At 41.3% G+C, this 7,098-nt stretch overlaps 1 protein-coding gene across 1 annotated transcript in view; it reads left to right on the top strand.

Annotated features, from left to right (window-relative positions):
• Positions 1-228: 228 nt before the first annotated feature.
• The window catches only part of PLEKHG1 (pleckstrin homology and RhoGEF domain containing G1), a 127,659-nt gene continuing 120,789 nt past the window's right edge, over positions 229-7,098 (top strand). Inside the window, exon 1 of the mRNA XM_021693189.1 lies at positions 229-293. The gene's annotated coding sequence lies outside the window, so the exon portion shown is untranslated. The remainder of the gene's footprint in view (positions 294-7,098) is intronic.

Below are 7,098 nucleotides of genomic sequence, written 5' to 3'. Positions count from 1 at the left end.
GCCAGGGAGAATGTGGGTGGAGGACACAGGCAGGGGAACTGCCCGGACCTGTCTGCCTTGGGTGTAGTACCTCGTCCTGCCCCGGCTGGACATGGATCTCCCGACGGTGGTGGCAGCCTGACAGGGCTGCCCACCCCTCCCCGTCACCCAGCAGGGCCACGGCTGCCCGGGGAACATGCTGTCCACAACCATGGTGGGGACTCTGATCCGCGGGTGGAGGAATCGAAGCGCCCCTCGAAGGCCTGAATCCAAACTCCTTATTCCACGGAGCCAAGATGGACCTCAGACTCAGGGTACGTTTGACACTCAGCTATGACTGTGTGATTTTTTTTTAAGGTTCAGGAAGGTGATGATGAGCGTCCAAGCTGACCCCCACTTCAGATAGAATTGACAAACTAGAGTCTGTTTTTCTTCTCAGGTTATTATAAGTTATGGCTAGCTCACTTGTGGACAGTTTATTTTCTGTTTTCCTAGTCAAAGACATTGGTGCCCACAGTGGTCACCCAGGAAAGGGGCATTATTTCCATCTTATTTTCCTTCCAGAGCTTTTATTTTCAGATGTAATCCTGTTCTGTGATATTTGTGTTTGACTAGTGAGACAAAAGGTATACCGGCTTTTGGCAAATTCTAGTCTAACGCACATCACTTTACTAACTCCAGTGTGGAAAATGGTAAAACAGAGTTAGCTTCTGCGTTTCCCCATTAATTATTTTTATTTTCTGTTACTATTGTTTTGAGGCGACAATAGAACTATTGACCAAATCCTAGCTCTCCTGTTAACTGAGTTCAGAACGTTAATGTGGCCTTTTCTGAGACAAATTTTCATTGGAATGAAATACCATTGAAACACCTGACCTCATTCTGTTCTGTCTAGACCTTGAACTTTTTAATGACACTTATTTAGAAAGGAACTCTTTGGTCTTGCTGATGATTGACCTAGGAGAGCAGCTCAGAGCCAGGAGAGGAAGCGAGCATGAGCCCAGGACTCATAAGCTCCCAGGGCCTTTCTGAGTTGGCCTTCAGCCCCTCAAAACGCTTTTATCTGACACATAGCCCTGAGAGCTGTCTGAGCAGTAAATGCAACTGTTCTTTCATTTCAACAAATATGTATCGAAAGTCAGTATGTGCCAGGCATTTTTCTGGATACTGTCATGTTCTGATCTGTAGCTAACCTACGATTGAGTGGTACAAAAACTAAATGTTATAGTTTGTTTTGTTCTGACAGTGGTTTCCAGCCCTACTTTTCAGGCTGACTGTGTTCAAGAATCAGGCCAAGAGATTATTTTGAAAATAGTCTGATAAGTATTCGTTGCAAGATAGAAAAATCAGTTATTTAACCAGGCATACAAAAAATAGAAGGCTCTTCTGTGTTCTAAACTGCCAAAAGGATTAGTGATTATTTGTAGAACCTTGGTATTCAGTAAGAAGTATGAGTCATAGTATTTCAAACATTGATCACCTGGTTCTGCTCCCAGTACATTTCTTTAACAATACTCAGAGCTTTACGAGATGACAAAGTAATATGCTAACATGAAAGCGATGGTGTGGTTTTTTTTAACAGGTTTCTTGAGGTATAATTTATAATTTTATAATTTAAATTCACCCAGTTAAAGGGTACAATTCGATAGTGTCTGGTATGTTACATTATTCATTTTTTTAAGTGGTAGCAAAATATATGTAACATAAAATTTGCCATTTTATCCATTTTTAAGGGCACAGTTCAGTAGCATGAATTACAGTCACAATTTTATGCCACCATCACCACTGTCTACTCCCCAAACTTTTTCATCACCCCAAACAGAAATCCCACAACCTTTAAGCAGGAGCAACCCCCCCCCCCCCCCCGCCCCACCCATGCATCCACCCTTGGTAACCTGTCATCAACTTTCTGTCTATAAATTTGCCTCTTCTAGATATTTCATATAAATACAATCATACAATATTTGTCCTTTCTTGTCTGGTTTACTTCACTTAGCATAATGTTTTCAAGATTCATCCATAGCATGTATCAGAACTTCATTCCCTTTTATGGCTGATGCAATAGTATATTTTAATTCCCTCATATTTTATTCTCCCTCCCTTAAATATACCTTAACTTCTAACCTACTCATGAATAAATCTTTGGGTGTTTTCAGTCTGATGGTATTTTTATATTTAAGTTATGTAAAGCATGAAGAGACTCTTAAGAAGGTACTTATTTTCAGTTATTTCTTTAAAGTCAGGGGCCATAGATTAATCTTTTCAAAAATCTTTTTATCCTAATGCCCAGTCCAGGTCCTGGTACAGAGTAATTATTCAACAAATTTCTCTTGAGAGGGACTAATGAATGGTTTTTAAGGTTTTACTTTTAGGTACCGGGAAAGAGATTTTAAAAAAAAAGAATATGGTTTTTATGCTTTAGTTCTTAGTTCTATGGAGCAATGATATTTTCTTTTGACATAAAATTTAATAGTTGCAATTGTTTCACACTCCATAGAATCACTAAGTAGGAAGAGTAAATCTGTTATATAATATAAATATTTCACTGTGATGTGGTAAAAGTTAACTCAGGAAACCTGACAACACCTACTTTGTGCCTTTCGTGAAAGTTTAGTGACATTTTTTTAATGAGAGTGATCGGAGTGTCCCAGCAGCTAGGCAGCGTGACCTGAGATGAGTCTTTTCAACTCATAACTGTTCTTGGCCTTGCCTATCTGGCTGTTCTTTCTCAGCGCTGAGTTCAGAAATGGAGAGGAAATTGAGGCAGAAGCCACTATAATTCAAGGAGCTCTTTTACACCTTACAGGGGTGAGGAAACTGAAGGCGAAGGCAGATTTGGGTCATTTCACAGCTTTGATCTTTAAATACAAAATGTAACTATGTTGCTGCCAGTTCTGCCCAAATAAAGTAAGGATGCATATTTTATATATGGGCAGCCAGCCCCCCACTCGGCATACTAAAACATGCTGTAATTGTGCTTTGACTATTTCAGAAGTCGGGAAGGACAGGGGAGGAAGGTCAAGGAATGCAAAATGATGCCCTTGATCAAGGCTTGAAAACTATCAAAGGATACCTTTGCTATAGGCAATTTCCCCACCCACTTTCTCAAAATCTAATCAAGGACGAACACTTGCAAATTTTAAATTGTGACCAAGTTATTTGCTTTGTTGATGAAATCATGTTCATTTTAGCGCATAGGTTCTTTCAGAAATTCTGCTCTTTGTTGAAGCTCCTGGGAGCACCAAAAAGACTTGGCTATGAGGCAGCATGCATCATTCATTCATTTTCCCTCCTTATGCAGGTGGTGAGTCCAGGTAGAGCTCCATGGCTTGCTACTCTCTTAATCCACCAGGCCCAGTGTCCTATGTAGAGCAGGCATTCAATGACTATTTGATAACCGCTGACTTCAGAACCATGAAATGCAAGATGTTACAAAGCAAGGAGCCTGGTTTTCATATATGGCCGGTGGAATCTATCTTGATGCTTTGAAAGTCATACCAGGTACTTAAGTTATTATTGCTTTTTACATTTCAAAGGCATATAGACTACCATTGGCCTAAATATAAAATAATCATTTCTGTCTGTAGAGCTATACACCCTGTAGTCGAAAAGAAAGCCCTTCCTTCCTCATTTCTCACTGACAGCCTGTAATCATCTTTGAGTAATTTTTAAGATTCTTTCTTAACCACCATTTCCTTCATTGTGTCGGCCGGGGACAGCTTCTCCTTGTATCGATGGAATGATTCTCATTCCTTCCCAAGCCCAACCACCCACCTAGTAAGAAGAGGTAGCTGTAAATCTCAGCCAACTTTCTTTTTCAACAATAATGCTGGATAGAAAGTCAGATGATAAGGTCAGATAACCCACCAAATATTTCTTGAGGACCTGGGAGGAGTTTCGGATAGCCATTAAAGAGGATATGACTGAGTTCTACCCAAACCTGATTTCCTCATTCAGGTCTAGCATAGGCTTGAAGGAACAGAGACCAGGGTGCATCTGGGTTCCTGTCCAGCCAGGACATGGCCCATTTCTTTCTTTAGGACCGGGAACAGTTTGAAGAAGCCTGGTTAGACTTCTGTAAGTTCGAACTGGAATTGTTGACTTTACCCCATATTTGGCCTAGCAACTTCCGGCAGGAATAAAATGCACACTGAGAAATTGCACCTCACAGCTTGGTCTATGGTTTGTTTATAAACTAAAAAGCATTTTGTCTTTGTAAGCCAAAATTAGTATTAATCCCATTATATAATTAGTAGTTATGACTAAATATGGCAATAATACTTTAAAATGATTTTTATATCGTCACTGTTTTCTGATAGAATTTAACAGACTCTTATACTCTGACCTGTACTAATTGTCTTTCATTTAAATGAGCCTATATAAGCCTTTTCCCATATTTCCCCATAATTAACTATGCAATTACCACTTGATAAGAGCCCTTTATTTTAATTAAAATAATCACAGGGCTTATGGTTCAATAAATATTCACTAAGTAGCTGCTATCTGTAAGACTAATGGGCATGCCAGAAAGATAAAAGAATTACTAAGGCTTGTCCTTTTTATATAGAGGCGTAATTGACATATAACATTATATTAGGTTCAGGTGTACAACATAATGATTCGTATTTGTATATATTGCAAAATGATCACCACGGTAAGTCTGGTTAACATCCATCACCACATATAGTTACAGAATTTTTTTCCCTTGTGATGACAGCCTTTAAGATCTATCTAAAGCTTACCCTTGACGTCAAAAAAGTGTTTGTGATCTACGGCAAACAAATGTAAAGAAATGCAACAAATATAATATGAGTAGACAGAATTAAGTAAGTGCAAATTGATATCAGAGGAATAAATGATTAATTTTAAGAGACAGTATAGAGTTTCCCGAGTAAGTAGAACTTAAATTGGGCCTTCCAAACCACTGAGGACACTTTCAAGTCTGAGATTAGAGCTAATAGAAAGTAAATATTTGCTCCTGTTACACTTTCAGTCTTTCTTTTATCTCTTGAAAGTTCTACTAAGTCAAACTGAAGATTTGAAATGAATTTAGTTATATACTCAGAGAAACAATTATATAAGCAGATTCAAAGGCCCCCAAAACCCTGTGATTTCTGTATTTAAAGAACAGTGGGAAGCATCCCAAGGGCAGTCACTAGCCTGAGCAAAGACAGAGAGGCGTGAAAACCTGTGACCTTAGTGGGCAATGTTGAGTTGTCCAATATGGCAGCAGTTCTGGGCCAGACCCTGGAAGGTCTGACTGCCAAGATAAGGAGTTGGACTGGATCTTTAGACCAGAGGGAACTATATCAAGTTTCCAGCAGAGGGTAACCTACATCCTGAGTTTTAGAAGAGAGTCATGTGCAGGGATGGTTTGAGGAAGCAAGAGATTGGATTTAGCAAGATGTACTCAGGAGGTTATTTCAATGATTCAGGTCAAGACTACGAAAGTAACAGTAAGGAGAGAAGGGATGGAGAGAAGAGACATAAACTGAACTGATTTATTTTATGGCCTGGAAAAGTTATCATGGCTATTGTTTACTGGGCTATATTGTCTCAATGGTTGTACCTGTACGGTTTTTTGGGGTTTTTTTTAAGATTTTTTATTTATTTATTTGAGAGAGAGAGAGAATGAGAGACAGAGAGCATGAGAGGGAAGAGGGTCAGAGGGAGAAGCAGACTCCCTGCCGAGCAGGGAGCCCGATGCGGGACTCGATCCCGGGACTCCAGGATCATGACCTGAGCCGAAGGCAGTTGCTTAACCAACTGAGCCACCCAGGGGCCCAAGTGTACGGTTTTAATTTATAGAAGCGACTGAGTGACAGAAGAGACAGACTCATGCCACTCAAAGGAGATTTTTTATTACTTACATTTCCCAAGAGGAGAGGCATGGCATGCCACCCAGGACCACATGGGGAAGCACCAGACTCAGGCAGGAGGCAGAAAGGAGCAAGAGGAAAGCCTAGGCTGAGCCTTTATTGGGGTTTCCATGGGGTTGCCCATGCAAGGCAAAACAGGCTAAACAGTTTAGGATTGGCTAGTCTGAATAATCCCAGCAGGCCTTGGGGCATAGGGGCTGTGCCAAGTTGTCTGGTCCCTGGCCCTGGGATGAGTAGGGCAGGGAAGTATTGGTTTGGGGTATACAAGTTAGATAGAGGTGGTTCCGAGTATGGGCTCTGGATCACAGGGGAGATGTAAACGACTTTGGCTATTAGCTTGGCCCTGTAATGAATGGATGCCAAATGGACAAATACAGAAGCTAAGAAAACACAAGTTAGGAAATCTATCCATGTACCAGGACTCTTGGCTAAATGCTTTTTGTCCTTTATCTCATTTAATCCCCTCAGCAATCTGCAGTAAGTACTAAATTGTCCCCATTTTACACATGGAGCAACTGAGACCTAAGGCAGGTCAACAGTGCAACAATTCACCCAAGTTCACTCGAGTAATAATGATTTTTCAAGCTGGATCCAATCCTAGGCATTGCCAACACCAACCCCCTGCTCTAGTGCATATGGCCTTCTCCACCTGATTATCCTTCCTCACTCTGGGCTCAGGACGTGAGACAAGCCCTCCGGAAAATGGAGTGGTGGAAACTCACAGAAGCTTCCCCAGAAGTTCACTGGACCGAGGAACAGAGGTGAATTCACATAGTCCACTGTCTCTCCGCAAGTCTTTCTGTCTCTACCTGCTTTGTCAGAATAGTGTGAAGATGCCTGCATTGGATACTGGCAGCCTACCATTCAGCATGTTAAAATTAAATAAAATGTGTGACTTAATCACTGTCTTCTCCATTCCTGGAAATTGCTTCTTGACTTTTGGCTTCTCTCTCTCTGATCATTCTAACTCTGGGACTTGGAAGCTCTCATGTCAGCAAACAAAGCCCTTGGCAGATTGCTTCCTCCTGGGTGTCATCAGCCAATGATCCTAATTGCCTATGGAGTGATCTCCAAATTCCCTGGGATAGGCTATGAGGTCCCGCATCAGTGACTGCCCTATTTGGTCACAGTCCAGCCCAGTTCCTTGGTTCATGCCAACCACTCCCCATGAGTTCTGTCTCTTCTCGACCGCCGTGGCTTTGTTCCCTTGTACTCGGGGCTGCCTTCTCACCCCCTCTAT

The sequence above is a fragment of the Neomonachus schauinslandi genome, chromosome 8 (assembly GCF_002201575.2).
Source record: "Neomonachus schauinslandi chromosome 8, ASM220157v2, whole genome shotgun sequence".
Taxonomy (NCBI): Eukaryota; Metazoa; Chordata; class Mammalia; order Carnivora; family Phocidae; genus Neomonachus; species Neomonachus schauinslandi.
This window is presented reverse-complemented; position numbering and strand designations above follow the sequence as displayed.